Below are 1,892 nucleotides of genomic sequence, written 5' to 3'. Positions count from 1 at the left end.
AAAAAAAAAAGAAATCCAAGAACATAAAATTAAAATATATGAATTTCCAAAAACAGATGATGAAGAAGAAAATAAACTGGTTAAGAAGATAAAAGACTGCTTACCTCTTGTTGGGCTGGGCAGCAATATTATCATTGAATGTAATGGCAAAAGGGTCAGAGAAAGGCAGTACCCTTGGGGTGTGGCTGAAGGTGAAAATGGTGAACATTGTAATTTTACAATTCTAAGAAATATGTTGTTCAGGACGCACATGCAGGACTGAAAGATGCCACCAACAACGTGCACTATGAGAACTACAGAAGCAGAAAACTGGCAGCTCTCACTCACAATGGAGTGGACAACAAGAACCAAAGGCAACTTACTAAGAGCCCTCTGGCACAGATGGAAGAAGGAAAGGAACACACAGCCAAGATGAAGAACATAAAGATGGAGCACGTGTTGGAATGAAGGTCAAATAGCACAAAAACTGAAGGATTCTGAAGCTGAGCTCCAGCAATGCCATAAGGAAATGAAAGGGAATTTGGAAGCAAAACACAAAGAATTAGAGGAAAAATGTCAGTTTGAGGAAGAGAAAGAAAACTGAGAAGCACAGCAATGTATCTTAGAGCAACAGAACTCTTTACCAACCTTGAAAAAGAACAAGAAGAAAGGAAACATCTTTTAAACTCTCCGTTTACCACCAGTTACATATTAGTTGTGAATATGACCAACATTCCAGCTTGGACATCACTATTTGTGGGATCTGTTTGACCAATTTGCACCAGTTTTTAAGTTCATAATGAGGGATTTCATAGCATGGCAACAATTACATTTTTGTTGTTCTTGATGGAATTAAGATGCCTTGAATTGTCTGGGGTGTTGTACACTTAGAAAATAGCAGCTCTAAGTATCTTTCTACATTTTGTTTTCTTTTTTATTATTAAACATATGGGCTGTGCTCTCTGGACCCCTCCAGACCCAGCCCAAGCTCGGGCCCTGTGAGTGTGTGGGAGAGCTTCCATCCTCCCCCACATCTGCTGGTCACCAGGCACAGCATGTGACTGAGAACTTCCTCTGTGCTCTATGCAACCCTGCAGATCCAGTTCAAGCCCAAGCATGGAAAGTGTGTAGGAGACCATCAGGGCTTCCTTTTGCATGCTGGATCCCTCTGGATCTAGCCCAGGCAAACTTGTGAGTGGGTACTTCTGTCCTGCTATCTGGATTCCTCCAGACCCAGCCCAGCGTAGCATACAGGCCTAGGGTGAAACTCTGCAGCTGAAGTCCCTGCAGAAAGGCTAGGGGCCAGAACCACTCAGCTAATCCAGGAGCAGAACATCTTGCCAGAGGGACACAAAAGTTTCACTTGCAAGCGCTGCAGCAGGAAGAAGCTGAGCACAGCAGCCAGACCCAAGCCAGGAAGAACTGGATGGATTCAAACTTCGTATATCTGCATGCGAAATTCAGTAGGTGCTGAGCCTATAACTGCACAAAAGCTCTACACCAAAGGGTAGAGGACAGTGCTATAGAAAATGACAAGGAGAAAGAGCAAAATGAAACTCAAGCCCTAAATCCACCCAGAATAGGTGCAGAAGACAATAGCAAAGAAATTAGGAATTACACATATGAAATGTATGAATTAATAGCTTCTGAAGTAAAGAATCAAATGCAGAAATATGTAAGGAAATCAGATCAGAAATAATCTCCGAAGTAAATAAAAGAAAAGATAAATATAAACAAAGAATTAATATCTGCTTCTCAAGAAGATATTGATAAAAAATAGAGATTACAAAAATGAGGAATTCCTTGAATGAGCAAAAATGAAAGAAATAGATCGCATGAAGCAGAGTCAAAGAGATATAGAGGAACTTAAAATCTCAAAGGTTGCAAAACAATTTGAGTGAAAGTGAAGATAG

At 40.8% G+C, this 1,892-nt stretch overlaps 1 pseudogene; it reads left to right on the top strand.

Moving 5' to 3' along the window:
- Window positions 1-664, top strand: part of LOC101566170 — a 1,718-nt pseudogene extending 1,054 nt beyond the window's left edge.
- Window positions 665-1,892: the final 1,228 nt, after the last annotated feature.

This window comes from Octodon degus, unplaced genomic scaffold, assembly GCF_000260255.1.
Source record: "Octodon degus isolate 3935 unplaced genomic scaffold, OctDeg1.0 scaffold00534, whole genome shotgun sequence".
In the NCBI taxonomy this organism is placed as follows: domain Eukaryota; kingdom Metazoa; phylum Chordata; class Mammalia; order Rodentia; family Octodontidae; genus Octodon; species Octodon degus.
Note: the sequence above shows the minus strand (reverse complement) of the source record. Positions and strands in the feature narration are given on the sequence as shown.